Source organism: Plecotus auritus, assembly GCF_963455305.1.
Source record: "Plecotus auritus genome assembly, chromosome: 3".
NCBI classification, from domain to species: Eukaryota; Metazoa; Chordata; class Mammalia; order Chiroptera; family Vespertilionidae; genus Plecotus; species Plecotus auritus.
This window is the reverse complement of record NC_137772.1, coordinates 99,124,858-99,145,335: the sequence shown is the minus strand read 5'-3', so window position 1 is coordinate 99,145,335 and position 20,478 is coordinate 99,124,858. Positions and strand designations below refer to the sequence as shown.

General features: G+C 38.5%; 1 protein-coding gene and 1 pseudogene across 2 annotated transcripts in view; both read right to left on the bottom strand.

The window, feature by feature from the left end:
* LHFPL6 (LHFPL tetraspan subfamily member 6) overlaps positions 1–20,478 on the bottom strand; it is a 277,681-nt gene that overhangs the window by 169,243 nt on the left and 87,960 nt on the right. The window lies entirely within an intron of this gene.
* On the bottom strand, positions 10,289–12,132 carry LOC308243287 (rab-3A-interacting protein-like; annotated as a pseudogene). The gene is made up of 2 exons: positions 11,447–12,132; positions 10,289–10,806 (listed from the first exon to the last, which is right to left on the bottom strand). The product of its transcript is annotated as a rab-3A-interacting protein-like (transcript).

The following is a 20,478-nucleotide window of genomic DNA, read 5'->3' as shown; positions in this document are numbered from 1 at the left end:
TATATTTGAATTTATAAAAATTAACTTTTCCCTGATACACAGAAATTCTAAGTAAATTTACCTTAGATAGTTTTCCTCCAAAATACCCACATGCAGGAATATAAGAAAATATCTAGCAAATAGGACAGCATCTTAGACTCAAGCCAAACTGAAGTCAATATAGTATGTTAAATTGATCAGGGAAATCCCCATTTGGATTTAGCAGCATGCATATGAAAAAACAATAACTATAAATGGCCAAGCTCTAAACCAAGGTATTAAAAACAAAACAAAAAAAATGAAGCTTTAAAATATTAGAGAGCATTGGCTTAAATGGCTGCGAACAAAGACCTCTATGGTCACAGAAGGTTTTAGAGATAGAACAGAGCTATCTATGCACAGGGAAATAGAACTCCTTGGCAAGTAAAGCCAGCCTATAGGGATGGCCTCACACTCATAACATTGATGTCCAGTAAAAAAACTCACAGAGCTTAATGTGAAAACATAACAAGCCATAAAAGAACACAAATCAACAGTAGGGAAAGAGTCAGTAAATGAGCATAGACTCTATACGAAACAACTGGAAATACTGAAACCATATGAAACAAGACTGTAAGAAGCAAGTGGATTTGAAAATGAACTAAAAAAATTAATCTTAGAAATAACGGCATTGAAATGAAAAGGAGTTATTAACATGAATACTCTTAATCTAATGTTTAATTTTAAAATAAGAATCAAGGATGTCAGATGTTATTTCTACCATAAGACTCATTTGCTTAACAATGTAGAAATCCCAAAGTTGGGTTGCAGAAATGCAGTGTTTTATAAGAGTGGATTTTATAATAAACATTTTCTCCATTAAAAAAATACACATTTTACTCTAGTAGGTCTGTATGAAGCTAGGAAACGGAATCTTTAAAAAACTTCAAGTAGCCGAAACCGGTTTGGCTCAGTGGATAGAGCGTCGGCCTGCGGACTGAAGGGTCCCGGGTTCGATTCCGGTCAAGGGCATGTACCTTGGTTGCAGGCACATCCTCAGTAGGAGGTGTGCAAGAGGCAGCTGATCGATGTTTCTCTCTCATCGATGTTTCTAGCTCTCTATCCCTCTCCCTTCCTCTCTGTGAAATATCAATAAAATATATTTTAAAAAAAAAACTTCAAGTAATTCTTATTTGCATTGTTTGGTAAACCAATTGCAAAATTTAAGAGATCATCCCAGGGTAATAATCTCATTTCTGTCACAACTCATATATATGTCAGTCCCCCGCCCAGAACCCTGAGTGATTCCCAGTTTCACTCAGCATAACAGCAAGAATCCTTAAAATGGCCCTCAAATACTATATGAGCTGGCCCACTCTTACTTCTTAGACACGAACACTTCCTCACTCATCCTTCTCCAGACACAGGCCCCTTGCCATTCCACAGACATGCCAGGAATTTCTGTCTTTGTGACTTGGCACTTGCTTGTTCCCTCTGCCTAGCACAATCTTCCCTTAAATATCCACATGGCCAACTCCGTCACTTCTTATATGTCTGCTTAGCAGCAGCTCAATAAAGTCTGCCCTGATCATCCTGTTTAAAACTTCAACCTTACCCCACTCCTTTAATTCCTAATACCCTTTAGTACCCTTCTAAAATGCCATTTAATTTATTTATCGTGCTTATTATTTATTAGCCTTTTTCTCCTGCTACAGAGTAAGCACCATGAGGTCAGGGATCTTTGTTTGTTTGTCTACTGATGTGTCTTTCCTGAGCACCTAGAACAGTACCAGGCATGTCAATAAATACCTGTCGAATTAATTAATTAATGTAATTGGAACAAAACTTCATCCAATAATACTTAACTTTACTATGTCAATATTCTTTATTAGGTCAATCCAATTCTAGTCTATTCTATGAAAGTGTTGGCAGCAACTCACTATTTGATTAGTGAAAAGCACTGACACAATTAAAATTCTGCTGCTTGTTTGACAATAACTTGGTGGATGCCCATTTATGTCATCAGACCAATTTCTCACAATGTGCCATTTGATCAGTCAAATACAAAAAGCTTCCTCCAAAGGTTAACAACTGTAATAGACCTGTACAAATGAGAAAGATGATAAAATTAGAAGTTTGGGCATATAATTCCTTTGCCAAAATGCTAATTTAGCTTTGAGGTTACACAGCAAAGTTGTAATAAATACATGAGTATACTAAACAATGCATTGGCGAGTCATCAAAAGGAATACTAACATGTTTCAAATTATATTAATTTAGTTACAGCAAAGAATAATGTTTTAAATAATGTTATAGTTTAACCAACATGTTTTGTGATTTCCTTTCAAAACTGTTCAAATGAAAGTACTGGTTTATTTTATATGAATAAATTCAGATGAACAACATTAATAGACCCAATATTATAACCAATTATTTGTAGTTATATTTTATGGGATCTTAAATATCCTTTAATCTTGGTTTGGCTTCATGTTTCAAAATGTACACTGTGAGCATTTCCCTACTATGTTAGTTTTCTAGAACTACCATAAAGAAGCACCACAGACTGGGTGACTTAAACAACATAAATTTATTTTCTTACAGTTCTGGAGGCTAGAAGTCTGAGATCAAGGTACTGGCAGGTATGGTTTCTTCAGAAGCCTCTCTCCTTGGCTTATAGATGGCTTTCTTCTCCCTTGCTCTTTACATGGTCTTCCCTCTGTTTATGTCTATCTCCTAATTCCTTATAAGAACACCAGTCATATTGGATTAGGGCCAGTCTCATATCCTCATTTTAACTTGATTATCTCTTTAAAGAGCCTATCTCCAGGTCATATTCAGAAGTACTAGGGGTTAGGGCTTCAACATATGAATTTGAGGGAACATAATTCATCCCAAAACATCATATTCCTAATTCTAATACTTAAAACATACTCAGCAATAAGTACATTATTTTACATCTTTATCTGCTGTCATATATGTAACCAAAAGCTAAAAGAAAAATACAGTTTCATGTTCAATGTGCATCACCTCCCTAAAATAAACAGAAATGAACTGGCTAAAATATAAATGAATTAAAATTAATCCTATTTAATAAAGAGCTAATATGCAAATGGTCATCACATCCTCACGCTGTCACACCATAATGGCTCAGACACTCAACACTGGGAAGAGAGGAATGGGGACCAGCCAGGCACAAATGAGTTCACGAGAGAGGAATGGGACCAGGAGGGCACAAATGAGCTCACGAGAAAGGAATGGGGACCAGCCAGGCTGGGGCCTGGGAGAGGGACAAACCACTTGCCTTTCAGTCCTGGGTGCCTGTGGCAGTGGCCCAGTCGAGCCACCTGCCCATGGTCCCTTGCGGCCGGACCTGGGCAAAGCCAGCCCGGGTCCTGGGTCCTGGGTGCCTGCAGCCAGCCAGAGGGAGGGAAGCCTGGGTCCTGGGTGTGGGGCAAGGCAGAAATGGTTAGGGGCAATCAGGCCAGCAGGGGAGCAATTAGGGGCGATGAGGCAGGCAGGCAGGCAGAGGTGGTTAGGGGTGATCAGGCACAGGTGAGCGGTCAGGAGCCAGCGGTCCCGGATTTCAAGAGGCAGTCGGACATCTTCTGAGGGGTCTTGGATTGGAGAGGGTGCAGGCCGCTCTCAGGGACCCCTGCCCCCCCCAATGAAAAATTTCATGCACCAGGCCTCTAGTTTAACTATAACTAAGGTTTTTCACTTTTTCTCATCAACTAGGGAGAATAAAAGAACTTATATTTTCCTCAAAGCTCAGGATTTCTTCCTAGATAAAGATTTACATAGGCATGTCCTTTGTTTTAGGTTTACACAGACATGCCTTTTTTTTTTTTTTTTTTTTTACCCCTAAACATTTTTTTTTTCTGGGCCTTGTGTAAATTAAAAAGAGAGAGAGGAACATCATCCACCTGAGGGAGGACCAGTCAACCAATCTAGGAGGAAACATGAGGTTAAATTAATGGTTTGTGGTCAACCACATAAAGATGTTATCAACAGCAAACATGTTAGTACCCAGCTAGTGTTGCTCAGTGGTTCAGTGGTTGAGCATCGACCTTGAACCAGAAGGTCATGGTCCCAGTCAGGGCACATGCCTGGGTGGTGGGCTCCATCCCCAGTGGGGTCGTGCAAGAGGCAGTCAATTGATGTTCCTCTCTCTCTCTCTCTCTTTCCCCCCCTCTCCCTCTCCCTCTCCCTTTCTCTCTAAAATAAATTAAAAAAAAAAACACATGCTAGTAATCACTGCTATTTCCACATTATATAGAATGGAATCTGAGTGGAATACAATTGTCAGTAGCCAGACTAGTGTCAAGTCAAACATTTCCTGAAAGCCTACTATGTATATACATATAAGGAATTGTGCAAGACCCTTAGGGAGATTGAGAGAGAAACTACTTAAAGAAGTGAGGAATTTCTTTACTTGGTGAATGAAAGAATTAGTGTAGATATAAGAGCTGTCCACAAAACTTGAAGGCTCTCAGGCAGAAGAAGGACTTGATTTATTCTCCGGCTCCAGAATGCAGAGTTTGATTAATTGGTTCAAACCGTGAAAAGTTGATTTCAGCTAAAAGACCAACTAACAGAATTATTCAGTAACACTGGGGTAGTGAGCTCCCTCTCACTGAATATATTCTTTTTTTTTTTTTCCTTTTCCAGAGAGGAAGGGAGAAGAGAAAGAGATCGGAGAGGAGAGAGAGATCCATGTGAGAAAATCATTGATCGGCTGCCTCCTTCCTACACACCCCACACTGGGGATCTAGCCCACAACCCAGGCATGTGTCCTGACCAGAATGGAACTGTGACCTCCTGGTTCACAGGTTGATGCTCAACCACTGAGCCATGCTGGCTGGGCTCACTGAATATATTCTAACAGAGGTTTGCGGGTGCTGTGGAAAGATTAATGTGTCGGTAGAGAATAAACAACTTCTTAGTTCCTTCCAAATCTGAAGAAGGAACTCTTCCCGTTAGGTTTGCTGTTGGTGGAAACTGGGCTCTTCCATGGGATTGTGAGAAAAGCATTTCAAGGACCGAGGCATGCGAGATTGTGGTGTGGCAAGGTAATTTAACTGTGATGCAGAATCAAAGGAGTTCCCCCCTGGGTTCCCAGTGCCCCATCTTCGTCCAACCTGCTATGAAAAAAGTCCAACCTTACCTTCATCAAGGCCAAGACAAAGACCAGTGTCCACAGTTTCTGTTTCATATTAAAGCGTAGTCCTTTGCAGCCCTTGAGATCTGTCCCAATAAGCAGTCAACTTCCCAGGCTTTCTCGGGCTTCTGATGGGTCCACCCCTAGTCAATCAATGATCCCTTTCCTAGGTTAGACTGACAGGCCTCTATGGTCAAGCACCTCCCCCTGCACCATTTTGACTACTAGTTCCCATGTGTTTACCTCTCCCTAGTCCCTCTTTCCCCCTCCAATCCTGTGTGGGAGGATAGGCTGCTCCCTATCATGGAGCAGGAAAGGGGGAAGGGAGGGTTGTGAAGCTGCAGCTTCCTGGTGAAACAAACAGCCTCATGTACTAAACTCAACAATGTGTGATTCTCTTTATCTCCTTTTTATTAACAGGTTCATCCTCTGCACAGGTTTCCAATGTTAGAGTGCATTGTCTATTATTTTGTTCACAGTATACACAAAATATTATTATCTATTCAGTGTGCATTACCTTCTATCACAAAAGAATTATCCAAAATTTCTTCAGACCTCACCAGTCATTGTAAAGGATCTATGACACATTTCTCTCTGTGTCCTTTACCATAAACTCAGATCAAGCCTACAATCAAAACTAGCCACCTTGTCATGCAGGTGACCCTGTAAGAACCATCTCTTACAAACAAAATAACACCAAGTATATCACTTCAGGAAATAGAATGACAATAACAGCTTCATACTGCACCATTATCTTCCCAACTTTCTCGGGAACCGTGTGATAGTTTCCAATATTCAGCACTGGCTTCGTGGGCTTATTCCTATTTTGTGACCAACAGTGCAGTTAATAGTTGTGATTAGAAAAAAAAGAGGCTACTATAAAATATATCTAAAAGAAGACCTGTTGTTACTTCTGCTAAAGTTTTTAACAAGGGGTGAGAATCCTAATGTTCAGTGGGATTCTTTGCTCACTATGAGCAAATGTGAGCAAAGCCCTCAGGGTTACAAGAACAGCAGTGGGAGTGTGGAATGGAAGACAGTGAACGTCTGACAAAGTTAAGTTCCATTTGTTTTCACACTCTGCCAAGCAGTGGAAACCAAAATCACCTAATTTTTACCCAGACAGGCTAGGATGATGATCCAGAGTAAGAAACATTTTTTTCACTCTTGTCATTTATTTTATTTTATTTTTTGCCTGACACCCCCTAAATTAATAAGGGCTACCATCTTTCAGCAGCTTAATCAAATCAGCAAAACTCCATCATTCTGTCAGCTGCGTAAGAAGGAAGTGTAAGGCAGAAAGCTGGGGTTGGGGAGGGCTGGATGGCAGAGAGGGAAGGAGTTGGGATAGGGATGGAGAGGGAGGAAGGGAGAGAAAGGTGTGAGAAAAAAATGTGAGATTTCACATGTAATCTGAAGCTGAGGCAGCCATGCAGTTATAAAGCTGCCTTTTCTTTCACTGACAGCTTAAGAAAAGTAGGTGAAGAGAATCTTTAAAATGAAACATGACATTTCCTTATTAAAGTCTCATTTAGATTTTAAATGGCTTAGTGCTTTGCATCTACTTCCACACTTGGTGCTATCCAAGGAGTAGATGTTTAATGGAAAGAGAAACTGCATTTTTAAAAACAGTATATGCATGTTTCTAAACAATTTCTTTATAAACATTTTTATGTTTATAAAAGCTTTTTATGTCATCCAAGCAATAGTTGGCCACCATTTAGTAAGTATAAATAAGTGTATTTTAGCTTACAGAGAAAACACATGGTATGCCTTTTGTTTACAAATAACATGAGGCATAATGTGTGCATTGCATTAAGAATTTATTGCCCATTTCTGCTTCAGTTCCTCTCTACTGGGTTAGCCCAAAGAAACTGCACATCCACATTAGCAGTGCTTTTTGGCCTACATTAAATTGGAGCATTGTATGCTGGGACCTGAAGACCCCAAACAGGAGGGCAGCAGCAGTACATTTCCTGTGTGATGTGTGGTCTAACACGTTTCAGGTATTATTTTCCATCTCACAGCAAAAGACGAACATCCCTGCTTCTTCTCTGCTCCCCACACCCACTTTAACATATCCCTCTCACCCCAAAGGACTCCAGACATTTCCAGCCAATGTGGGTGGGAAACGCCTCAAATTGATGCAACTTTCATCTGCTTGATAAATATTAAAAATAGTATTCATAATAATGCCTAATATTTATTGAACATTCTACATATTGCAAAATACTGTATATACATTATCTGTGTATGAAATGGGTATCATTAACCTCATTTTATAGAAAAAACTGAGGCTCAAAGAATGCAATTTGCTCTACAGCAAGTAAATGACAGATTCAAGATCCCAACCCAGGTCTCTGACTTTAAATCCAGGCCTTTTCTTCTTCCCTCCCTCCCTCCTTCCTTCCTTTCTTCTCTCTCTCTCTCTCTCTCTCTCTCTCTCTCTCTCTCTCTCTCTCTCTCTCTCTCTCCTTCCCTCCCTCCCTTCCTCCCTTCCTTCTTTCCCATTTGCCCTTCCTTTCCCTTTCCTTTCTTTTTAACAACTTTACTGAGGTTTAATTGACATATAATAAGTTGAACTTACTTAAAGTGTACAACTTGATAAATTTTGATGTGTATATAACAGTAAAAACATCACCATGATTTAGATAATAAACATATCCATTATCCATGTTTTCTTCCTGACCCTCTGTAATTCCTTCCTACCCCCATTCCATACTCTCCCATGCCAGGAAACTACTAATCTGCTTTCTTTCATTATAGATTGGTTTGAATTTGAATTCATTCCTTTTTTTATTGCTAAATATATCCCAGTGTATGGATATACCACAAAATTTTTTAAAAATATTCACTGTTAATGAACATTCAGATTGTTTTCAGTTTGGGGCTAATACAAATACAGCAACTATGGTCATATAGAAATCTTTGTAAAAATATATGTACTCAGTTCTCTTTGGTAAATACCTAGGAGTGGAATGGTTGGATAATCGGGTATGTGTATGTTTAACATTTTTAAGAAGCTGCCAAGTTGTTTTCCAAAGTGGTTCTACCATTTCACATTGCCACAGCAGTGTGTGAAAGTTCCAGTTAATCCACGGCCTCACTAATACTGAGCATGGTAAGTCTTTTTAACTTTGATCATTCTGACAGGTGCTAAATGATATCTCATTGTGGCTATAATTTACATTTCCTTAATGACAAATGAGGTTTAAAATCTTTTCATATGGGTATTTGCCATCTTATATCTTCTTTGTTCAATATTTTTAATTGCATTTTTTTGTTTTCTTGTTAAGTTTTAAATGTTTTTAGATATTTTGGATACAAGTCTTTTACTGGATATGAGATTTGCAAAAATTTTCTCACAGTGTTTTTCAAAGAACTACATTCTTATTTTTGACAAAGTTAGATTTAGTCATTTTTTTTCATTATGGACCATGCTTTTGATAATGTATCTAAGAAATCTTAGCCTAACACAAGGTAAAAAATATTTCTTCCTGTGTTTTCTCCTAGAGGTTTTATAGTTTGGGGTTTACATTTTGTAATATAATATGTTGCAGTTAATTATGAATGTGGTGTAAATTATGAACTATATATTTTTATTTGATTATTTTTTATTTTACTATTCTATATTTAATTGTAATTTAAATTTTTTGACTATTTTTTAATGGAGGGCTTGTACTTTTATTTTTTTAATTTATTTTTTAATATATTTTTATTGATTTGAGAGAGGAAAGGAGAGGGAAAGAGAGATAGAAATATCAATGATAAGAGAGAATCATTGATTGGCTGCCTCCCACTGAGTATCGAGTCTACAACCCAGGCATGTGCCCTGCCCTGGAATTGAACCATGACCTCCTGGTTCATAGGTTGATACAGAACCTCTGAGCCACACCAGCTGGGTTTTGACTAATTTAAAGCATCCCTCTATTCCAATATTATCAATGGGTGTGTTTTTTAGGAATGCCATGATCAATTAATAAGAGATTTTTTGTTGTTAATACTCACCCAAGGATATTTTTCCCATTGATTTTTAGAGAGAAGGGAAGGGTAGAAGGGAAGAGGGGGGAGAGAGAAAGACGAGAGAGAGAGAGAGAGAGAGAGAGAGAGAGAGAGAGAGAGAGAGAAATATTGATACATTGATGTCAGAGAGACACATCAATTGGTTGTCTCTCAGATACACCCAGACCAGGGCACGATCAAGCCTACAACCCAGGTATGTGCCCTTGACTAGGTCAAACCCTTGACCCTTTGGTCAAGGGCCAATGCTCTAAACATTGAGAAATACCAGCCAAGGCAAGAGATTTTAAAATAAAGATGGTAACTAGCACAAACCAAATAATATTAAAGTAACAAACAAGTTATAAGAAATAGATAGGCTCTGTGAGAGGAATTCATTATGCTCAAAGAGAATCCTAATGGAAGGCTGAAGCCCCATTCAGTTGCCCATTTGCTGGTGGTTACTGATTTCTCAGCAGACGATAACAGTGAAGGCAGCAGAGTACATGTTAGTTGTTCTGGAGTTCTATACTGTCAAGACACCTTACCAGAGATTGAAAAACTGAAGATAGCATCACTCATTAAAGGCAGAGTTAAGTCTATCAAATTATACATTTTGAGCCCTCTTGGTTAAGTAGCATTCCTCAACTTTTCTTTACCTTTAACTTTTTTTTCTCTGAATTATAAAACATGACACTGTTTTCCAGAAGGGCTACTTTTGCCCTGGGGCAAACTGGGGTGGAGATGTCTGTATCCACTGGAAAAACAAGCCTTTGTCTCTTTCTAGGAGTAAATCACTAGAAACTAAAAATCCAGACTCATTTGTTTCTCTTGCTGGTCTAGGAATTTACTTTTAAAATTCAGAGATGGGAATGGTGGATGCCTGGAAAGTTGTATTTTTTCAATCTAATATTTATTTATTATCTTTTTTTTTTGCAAATATAAATTACAATCACTAGTACAGCTGTAATTTTTGTGTGTGTGTGCAACTAAAGAATAAGCAAACGCAGGATAGGTCAGTTTTTTAAAAATCACAAGGTTTCTTGGTATAATTTGCAGAAGAGGGAAAATGTCTTGGGCCCACACCTTGGAAATAAATATCAAGTAACCATAAAAATATCCAGCCCATTTTCCGGGTATTAGGGAGGCTCATGCATTGTCCCAGGCAGAGGATCAGAGTTCCTTTTTCAGATATCCCAGCTTAGCCAGTGACATCTCTTTTCTCAACTGTGCAACTTCCCAAAACATGTGACTAACTGCCTGCTGTTTCACAAGTTCCTGCTGGATATATCAAATGTATAAAAAAGTTACATACAGAAATGATCCTGTATCTACAAAAAGGAGAAACATGATAATAGTCGTTTGAGTCTCCTAATTTAATTCTGTGTTTACAGGACTTACTCTGCCAGTGAGAGCACTTTTTGTTTTTTGTCCTTCACATTCGTCTACAGAAGCCTTCACAAATCCAATAGGTTGTAATCCCACTGCTTTAATACTTAGAGTATTGTTTCCACAGCCCCCAAAACCGCTGAAGCCAATTCACTTTTTGATAATGTTAAACATGGAAAGATATCTTTCTGATAGATTTTGTCCAAGAAAGGACAGGTTCTGTCTATTGTGGACACATCCTGCCAAGACCTGAATTCATTATACAGAGATAAATTAGTCTCTTTGCATTCTTTCACAATTGGCTGTGTCAAAGTAAGAAATATTTAAACCTGTGAAGAATTTTTGTGTTTGAGCCAAACTGTTGACAATTGCCGGGAAGCAAAAATCTTAAAGGCTTGAGATAATGCTCTGGAGAATGGCAGTTTTGCACCTTATTTTATACATTACAATCAAAAGAGGAGATGTATGTGGGTTACATGAAATCCATTGATGATAGGTTAGGGAGGTGGTAGAAAGCAAAGGGGGAAAATCTCTGGGATTGGATAAAAAGTAAAATGATAGGCACATAAGTCTTTTATATAGGTAGGTGCAGGATCATTAACAGTCAATAATTGACTCAATAACAATGAGGGGATTTGTGGTCTCCGCAGAGCTGTGCTTGTGGTTTGAGGGGTCTGGTAAAAGGAAAATTACTTTGACATTCCAAAGGAATGTTATTGTTATCATAGATGCAAAAAGACAACAGACAGATTGACCTTTGTCAAGGAAGATGCCAGCCTAGGACATGACTACCCACCATAAACTGCTTTTAGCTAAAAAGTTTTAATTTCATACCATTCTTTGTGGTTACTTTAGGTCTATGAGTTTACAAGGCAGCCACACAGGCCTTTCCTGAACTTGTCAGGTTAGAATGTGGTCCCTTTTCATCCACAGCTATATTACATTGAGATCCTGAGGACTGCCACTCACAGCACTGCCTGTATTTTTATTTCCTGTATGCCCCTTTTTAAAAGGTGTCTTTTCATCTGGCAAAGACTCTTGGTAGGTGATGATGGAGAACTGGACAATAAAAGAACTGGACAAAGCAGCTACTCAGCATGAAGTACTTCAGTTTTCCCTTGTGCTTCTTTTAGCTGTTGTTCTGCTTTTGCCTGCTTGACAGTTGCTTTTCTCACCATCTTATGAGCTTCCTTAAATAGAGTAGCTGTGAGTTTCTCCAATTCCTGTTTAAATTGACCTCATACTTTAGAAAGCTTCTCACACTTTTCATCTTTTAACTTCAGTTCCCTCTGAGATTTTGCAAGTTTTTCTTTTAATCTTTCATAGCCCTTTTCTCTGACTTCCAAACAGATGGGCTTCGTAAACAGGGACAGACTATTGGCACTCAACCAGAAAATATTATCATTGTTATCACAAGCTTCTGTTATAGAAGCACACTGCAAAAACTCCCTGTATGCAATACGGTTGCTTTTTCTGGTAGTTAATTTAGTTAACCTAGGTCCTAGCTGATACTCAAAAATATCAGAACAAAGTGCTGGATATGTAACATGGATGCTGGTGAAGTAGTCTGCTCTTGAGCTCTCAGTCCATACTCCAGCCAAGAAGATCTGGAGAAGTATGTGAAGCATGGTTTACTTCAGGGAAGCCTTCCAAGAGGCCATTGGCCACAGCAAAAGTCTCATCATAAGATGCCCTGATCAACCCACAGAGGCCACTGCCTACACTCAGAGAGGCTCCGAGCCACACAGAGCCACCAGAACTGCAGGGAGGACAGCTGGCGTACTGCTGGGGTAGGGCTCATTCTGGGATATTGTATTTTTTACATAGGTCTGAAATCACTGCATCTGTAACTTAAATTCTTCACCAAACCCTATGTTAATCAAGAGATCAGCATGCATCTTTTCAGAAAAAAATAAGGAAAGGACAGACTGAGGAAAATGTAACAAGTTAGGAGTCATAGGAATTAGTGGAAAATAAGTATTATTTACAGAAATGGAAATGGATAATTTTGGGAGGAAAAATTAAGCAAAACAAAGTAAAACAAAAAAACAAAAATAGTCAAAGAGAATGACTGCAATTTGAAATATATAATTTAAACCTGAAATTAAATTACTGGTATCCTTGATTATTATTTTTAAAATATTTCTCATAATGTTACCGAACCCAGGTTCGCTTACCTGCCCTAATGAAAGCCAAACTCCTGACACAGGTGTTGGTAAAAAAGGAAAGAGGTTTATTCAAGTGTCCATAGATTGAGAAGATGGGGGGATTTTTCCAGTCCTCAAAAACCCATCTCCAGATCTCAGTGCAGACAGAGGTTTTTATGAGGGCGAGGGAAAGCAAAACAAGGAGATCTGGGGAAGGGGCTGTGGACATGCAGGCAGTGTCATTGTTGGTCCGTATATGGATTCTCATGGTCAGCGTCCATGAGTTGGCCATCTGGTTGAATTCCTGTGTCTGGGCAGTCTGTATTAGCCAGGGCCTTGAAGGCCAGGCTGCTCCTGGGGTTCACACAGAAACTGAAACTCCTGAATTGTAAAGTAAAGTATATTAAAAAAAAATTTTAACATGGAAGCTATAGCTTCAAGAGAACAATACAGTAAAACCTTGATAAATGGACTAATTCAGGTGAGGGGGTGTCCATTGAAGCTGAAAGCCCATTATATAATAAAGTAGGTTTTCCAAATGTGTAGGTTAAAAAATTGACAAATGCATTAGTTTACCTGTTTTTACTTATGCAGGCCTGTTTGTATAATTAAAATTAAGTATGTATGAAAAGTTTAAATTCAGACAATTTTTCTGTATGTATTACAGTAAATTTTAAATTTATACTGAATAGGTCTAGTAAATGTGTGAATTCACATCACCACAAGTAAACAAATGCACATGGCTGGGGTGTGGCTTAGTGTACATCAGAACATCAGCTGGCATGAGTTAAAACTGCTACAGAAAGTCATGCCACGTGACAACAGAACCGATTGCTGGGCGCAATTTGGTGTGGTCATGTGCTAATCATTCATGGAACATTGTTTATGAGTAGTGACTCTGGGATTTAAATATGTAGACTATAGTTGTAGATATGTAATATTTATACATACTGTAGTAAGTGGGCCTCTGTGATCCATCTTCAGCACAGTCAACTTCTAATGGAAACGGTTACTGAATTTCCCCAGGGCAAACAGGATGAAGGGAGGAGGGAAGAGGATATAAGAACAAAGAATTGTGTAGGTGAGCCAGCATCACGGTGGAAAACCCCAGGCGCCCAGGACAAGACTCCTCCCACTGGCCTCAACTAGACAGGGGGAGGTGGAAACAACTAGAAAAAACCTCAGCCCATTTTTTTAAATGGCCCAATGGGAGATAAAAAGACCTAGGCAACGTATGAGGAAAACTATTAACCCCATAGTACTCAACCAATAAAGAACCAGAGGAGGGACTCTTGCCCCTACCTTAGGGATAAATAGCCTGTGATCACTACCCTTTTTGCGCCTGTTCAACCTGACCAACACCCGCTCTTGCAAGAACGTATTAAAAGTCTCATTTTTGCCATACTTCTGTCTCTGAGTCCGTTATTTTAATTCTGACAAGTGAGCATTTTTCACAATACTACCCTTGATAAATAAATAAACTACAGTGTTTTTTCCAATATATGGCCTTTTTGCTAAAATTTGTTAAAAATAACAGTGAATTAATTTTTAAAAATAACCTCTTAATTTAATAATAAGTAAATCTTGGTTAAAAGCATTTTATTTTATTTTATTTTTTGAGTTTACAACTTTATTTTCTTTTAATTTAATAAATCTTTATTGTTCAGATTATTACAATTGTTCCTCTTTTTTCCCCATAGTTCCCCTCCACCCGGTTCCCACCCCACCCTCTGCCCTTACTCCCTCCACTGTCCTCATCCATAGGTGTATGATTTTTGTCCAGTCTCTTCCCGCACCCCCCACACCCCTTTCCTCCCGAGAATTGTTGGTCCACTCCCTTTCTATGCCCCTGATTCTATTATATTCACAAGTTTATTCTGTTCATCAGATTTTTTTATTCACTTGATTTTTAGATTCACTTGTTGATAGACATGTATTTGTTGTTCATAATTTTTATCTTTACCTTTTTCTTCTTCTTCCTCTTCTTAAAGAATACCTTTCAGCATTTCATATAATACTGGATTGGCGCTGATGAACTCCTTTAGCTTTTTCTTATCTGTGAAGCTCTTTGTCTGCCCTTCAATTCTGAATGATAGCTTTGCTGGTAGAGTAATCTTGGTTGTAGGTTCTTGCTATTCATCACTTTGAATATTTCTTGCCACTCCCTTCTGGCCTGCATAGTTTCTGTTGAGAAATCCACTGACAGTCATATTTCTTGTAGTTGCTCCCTTGTAGGTAACTGTTTTTCTCTTGCTGCTTTTAATATTCTCTCTTTGTCTTTTGCTCTTGGCATTTTAATTATGATGTTTCTTGGTGTGGTCCTCTTTGGATTCCTTTTGTTTGGGGTTCTCTGCACTTCCTAGACTTGTAAGTCTATTTCTTTCACCAGGTGGGGGAAGTTTTCGGTCATTATTTCTTCAAATAGGTTTTCAGTATCTTGCTCTCTCTCTTCTTCTGGCACCCCCATAATTCGGATGTTGGTACGCTTGAAGTTGTCCCAGAGGCTCCTTCCACTATCTTCATGTTTTTGGATTCTTTTTTCTTTTTGCTTTTCTGGTTGAGTGTTTTTTGCTTCTTCATATTTCAAATCTTTGACTTGATTCTTGCGATCCTCTAGTCTGCTGTTAGATCTCTGTATAATATTTTTTATTTCAGTCAGTGTATGCTTAATTTCTAGTTGGTCCTTTTTATATCCTCGAGGGTCTCACTAAATTTATTGGCCTTTTCTAGAAAATTCTTGAAAAACCTTATAACTGTGGTTTTGAACTCTATACCCAGTAGTTTGCTTTCCTCCATTTCTTTCATTTGTGATCTGTTTCTTTGTCTCCACATTTTGGCTTCTCCCCTGAGTTGATAGAGTGGGTTTGTGTGCTAGGTGTCCTATAGCGCCCAGTGGCTCAGCCCCCCTCAGGTACCTGAGGTGGACATTCTTGGTGCACTCCTTTGTGGGCTGTGTGCACAGTCTTGTTGTAGTTAAGCCTTGATTGTTGTTGGTATCACTGGGAGGAATTGACCTCCAGGCCAATTGGCTGTGAGGATCAGCTGTGTCTACTCTGGGAGAACTTCTGTGCTGGACACACCCTTATGAGACAAGACTTGCAAAAGCTTGGATGGGGCGGAGTCTCAGGATGGAGCAGACAGCATTGGTTTCCTGTCAGCCCTGCCCTAATAGGCCCCTGTGTCTCAGTGTCCCATGGTAATCGCTGCAAGCACCTCTGAGAGAAAGCCACCCTCGAGTTCCACCTGCTGCCAGACAGTCCAGTTTCTCCCCGAATGAGTCTGGGTCCCCAGAGCCTTGCCCGGAACTGGATTTCAGTGCAGTTGGGAGCTTTTGTTTTCCTCCCACTTGAGAAAGCCAGCTGCGTACTCAGTTGCCCGCCCTCTCTGCGTGCGCCTGGGTACCTCTGCCTTCCACAGTTCCTCTGAGTCTCAGTGTGCTTTTCTCTTTCCTGACAGTCCAGTTTCACCCCGTATGAGTCTGGGTCCCCAGAGTCTGGCCCGGAACTGGAGTTCAGCGCAGTTGTGAGCTTTCGTCTCCCTCCTGCTTGAGAAAGCCAGCCGTGCACTCAGTTTCCAGTCCTCTCCACAAACGCGTCTCAGTACCTCTGCCTCCTGCAGCTCCTCTGAGTCTCAGTGTGCTTTTCTCTTTCCTTCTAGTTGTAGAATTTCCACTCAGTCTTCCTGTGGTTCTGGATGATGTCCGTTTTGTCTTTTAGTTGTAGTTTTGAAATTGTTGTTCGAGGCAGCAGTTTAGGTGTTTACCTATGCCCTATCTTGTTTACCTATCTTGGTTTCTCCTCAGTTAAAGCATTTTAAAATTAACAGGGTGTTCATTTTCACATATGACATATAGACTGGAAATTTTGTCCATTAAATCCAAAGTACACTAAATCAAGGTCTACAAAATTGAAGATTTACTGTGTCAGGTTCGAGTAACAAGCTGAGTTTAACATTTACTAAGATTACTATGGGTAGCTTTATATAAGTGTGGTATATTCATTCCCTGCTATAATAAATTATTTCAAATATGCAGAAAGTCATGAATTCATATAATTAGCATTTCTATATGCACTTCCCAAATTATCAAATCTTAATATCTTACCAAATTTGTTTATTTTTAAAAATAATGCATCATCATTCTTGATTGAAAATTTGCAAATAAAAATGAACTGTAAGGCATGAAACATATACTTAACATATTTCCTCCCACTTCCCACAGGCTTTACTGTTTGTTCCTATTCTCTATCAATTGATTAAGGTTGGTTAAAAAAAGAAATCACCACCCTTGATGGAAGGAGCGGAGACTGAACTTTTTAGAACAACTAGCCTGACTTTATGAATAATTACTGAAATTTTTATTTATGAAAAATGAATAACCTCAAGCCATATTATTTTCTTTCTGTGAAAAATTCCAGACATTTTTAAAGAAAAGGCAAAGGTTAGGAAGAAAATAAAAAATACTTTTTTCCTCTGAACTTTAGTAATATTTTAGAATGAATTATCAGTTTAAAGTCTAGTTTGATCTGCATCAAGAGTTTTACAGCCATTCCCCCTTTTCCATGGTTTCACTTTCTGTGCTTTCAATTATCAGTAATCAACAGTCCAAACGTATCTATAATAATAAAAGCATAATATGTTAATTAGACCAGACAGCCAAATGACCTTCCAGACATCCTTCCAGACGAAGCTGGGGGCTGCAAGGGCCAAGCACCTTGCACAAATTTCATGCATTGGGACTCTAGTTAAATAGAGAATTCCAGAAATAAACAATTCATGGTTTTAAATTATGCACTATTTTGAGTATCGTGATGAAATCTCACACCATTGCACTCTGTCCCACCTACCTGAAATGTGAATCATCTCTTTGTCCGGCCTCTTTACTCTGCCCATTAGTTACTTAGTAACCATCTCATTTATCAAATCAGTTATCAGAGAGAGGGGAGGGGTGGCGGGAGAGAGAAACCATATTCCCATAACTTTTATTGCAGTATATTGTTATAAACTATTTTATAACTAGTTATTGTTGTTAATTTATTACCATGCCTAATTAAGAAATTAAACTTTATCATAGGTAGGTTTGTATAAAATCATTATATATAGGGTTCAGTACTCCCCAGTGTTTCAGGCATCCACAGGGGGTCTTGTTGATAAGAGTAGAGTACTGTACTGAAAAGGTAGATTTGCTATCTATTTTTCCATAGTGTAAGATTTTACCTGCTGTTAGGTATCTACCTCATGGAACAAAAATAGTTGCAGTGCTGTCTTTGAGAAATGCTTTTTGATGATAACAATTACATAAGATCCCTTCCTGTACCCTCCACTGTAACTGCCTATTATTCCCTCAGTATTTTCCAATACTTTCTGCTTCACCCAACCCAGCCAATGCCTGTGGCTTTTCTGAAAGTGTCCTTCTCCAGAAATGTGGTTCACAAGATTCCCTGAGACCACCTATTAGCACCTATTATTTTCTGGTCCTGAAGTGGGATGAGCAGTTAAGATGCCATTTTATTTGAAAATGTATTAACTTTAAGGAACCGTTCAAGTTTTAAATATTATCTACGATTTCAACAACTTCCCAATCCCTTCCTTCTCCTTCATGCTTAATAACCAGTCTTCATGTTATCCCCTATCTCATCCTAACTCTACAGCCCTGCTTGTGTGGCATCTGTTTCATTGACTAAAAATCAAGTAATAACTTTCATTCCTTCCTTTCATAGTATCTAAAATATACAAGAATGAAAGTCAAAAATTTCTCTCTCAGTCATCTCTCTGTCACAAAATGATTGAGCCAATATTATCCCCTTGTTTATTTTAGTCTGTGAAGTTGTTTTGGGAAATATCTGTATCTTCAGACTGCTCTTCAATTCTAAAAACAGAACAGCTTGACTGGGCCTGGGATGTTTGGAATCTGGAAGGAGATAAAATAAGAATCCAGGCAGTCTTCTAGCCAGTTTTGTTTTATGGACCATCTCTTCCCCTTGGAAGGTTTGGATAGCTGGCAGGGGTTGGAAAGGCCCACTCAGTCATGTGCTACATTGTTCTGCCTTTCATTTCTCTTCTATTGATTGGCCACTAGAAAGGTCACAGTTATCCAGACTAATAGCCAAAATGTGCTGGGTGTTGTTAGAAAGGAAATATCCTCATCATTTGCTGGCCTTGCACTCCCCTAATTCTATTTCCTTCCTTTAGAATTGTTCAAAGGTCCCTGTCAGAATGGCTATCATCAATAAATCAACAAATAACATGTGTTGTGAGGATGTGGAGAAAAGGGAACCCTTGTGTAATGTTGATGGGAATGCAGACTGGTGCAGCCACTGTGGAAACCAGTATGGAGTTATCTCAAAAAATTAAAAATGGAACTGCCTTATGACCCAGCAATTCAATTTCTTGGAATATATCCAAAGAAACCCGAAACGGTAATTCAAAAGAATACAAGCACTCCTACATTCATTGCAGCATTATTTACAATACCCAAGCTATGGAAGCAGCCCATGTGCCCATCAGCAGATGATGGATAAAAAAGCTGTGGTACATCTACACAATGGAATACTACGTTGCTGTAAAAAAGAAGGAAATATGACCCTTTTCAACAACATTGATGGACCTGGAGATTATTATGCTAACTAAAATAAGCCAGTCAGAGAAAGACAAGTACCATATGATTTCAATTACACCTGGAATCTAATGAATAAAATAAACTAACAAAATGGAAACAGACTCAGAGATAGAGAAAACAGACTGACAGTTGTCAGAGGGGAGAGGATTGAGGGCTGGATAAGAAGGGTGAAGGGATTAAGCAAAATATAAAAGAAAGATTCATGGACACAGACTTCAATATGGTGATTGCCAGAGGGAAGAGGGATGGGGGAGGTAGTAGAGGGTCAAGGGGGAATAAATGGTGGTGGAAGGAGACTTGACTTGTGGTGGTAAACATAATAAAATACACAGATGACATATTGTATAATTGTCTACCTGAAATCCATATAATTTTATTAACCAATGTCACCCCAATAAATTCAATTTTAATAAAAAGAAGCTCAAATGGCTGTCTAATAGTGAAAAAGCTTAAAATTTTACTGACTGGAAATATTGGTTGTGAGAGTGTTTGTCCTAGGGTAAGTTTAATCATTTTAGAACGAATGAAATACCTTCCAGTTGGAAGTAGAAAGGAATGATTCCTCTTATGGCATCCATGGAATTCTGACCTAAAGCAATTATTTTATTCTAATCATCAAGGTAAAGTTTTCTCAGCCCCCAGATTTTATACTCCCAAGTGTGTATCATCTTCTATACTCAGTCTTGCTTCTAGGTTATATTTCTATTTGAAATCTTCCATGGCCTCCTTTATTTGAATACCTCAAAATAGTCTTTGAAAGTCTTAAGGGCTAGAACTACTTAAAATAGAAAGATCTGAGAGTGAAGAAATAAGTATATGTGTTTTATGAAACTAGTTCATAGGAAAAGTAAAAATAAAGAAAGTAAACTGTACTTTATTGAGTGCCCACTATGTACTAGGCACTGTAGTAGAAACTTTCATGTTAGCATATTTACTCTGTATAATAACTCTATAAAGTAAGTATTATATCCACTTTGCAGGTAGGAAACTAAATTTCAGAAAGAATAAATTTTATTGTCCAAGGTCATACACCTTTTAAGACAAGATCTAAATCCAGGCCTTTATGATCACAACACGTATATAAGCCTTGTTAATTCACGTAATACTTTTCTTCAAACACACTCAAATAGTATTTATTGAGTATCTATATATATAAAGAGGTAATATGCAAATTAGCCAGGATGCCTTAAGGCGTCACAACTGGCTCAGGA